Raw genomic sequence first — 242 nt, 5'->3', positions numbered from 1 at the left:
TCAAGAAGTGCCGCTGTGCTGATGTTCCCCCGCTGTTCACCCAGTGTGACCTCAGCCGGAAGCACCACTGTACGTATGGTGAAAGACGCAGCGGTGCCGTAGTTGACACAGATTACCGTTTTTTCCCCCGTACAGAGCCGTATACTGTTATAAACGCAATTTGTCGACAAATCGGCTTGACAGAGAACTGTGACAGCGGAGCCGTCAGCGATCCAGATGCTGCGTGTGTTCAGAGTTGACGC

This window comes from Cynoglossus semilaevis, chromosome 18 (assembly GCF_000523025.1).
Source record: "Cynoglossus semilaevis isolate Cse_v1.0 chromosome 18, Cse_v1.0, whole genome shotgun sequence".
Lineage (NCBI taxonomy): Eukaryota > Metazoa > Chordata > Actinopteri > Pleuronectiformes > Cynoglossidae > Cynoglossus > Cynoglossus semilaevis.
The sequence above is the reverse complement of the archived record's forward strand: the minus strand, read 5'-3'. Positions refer to the sequence as shown.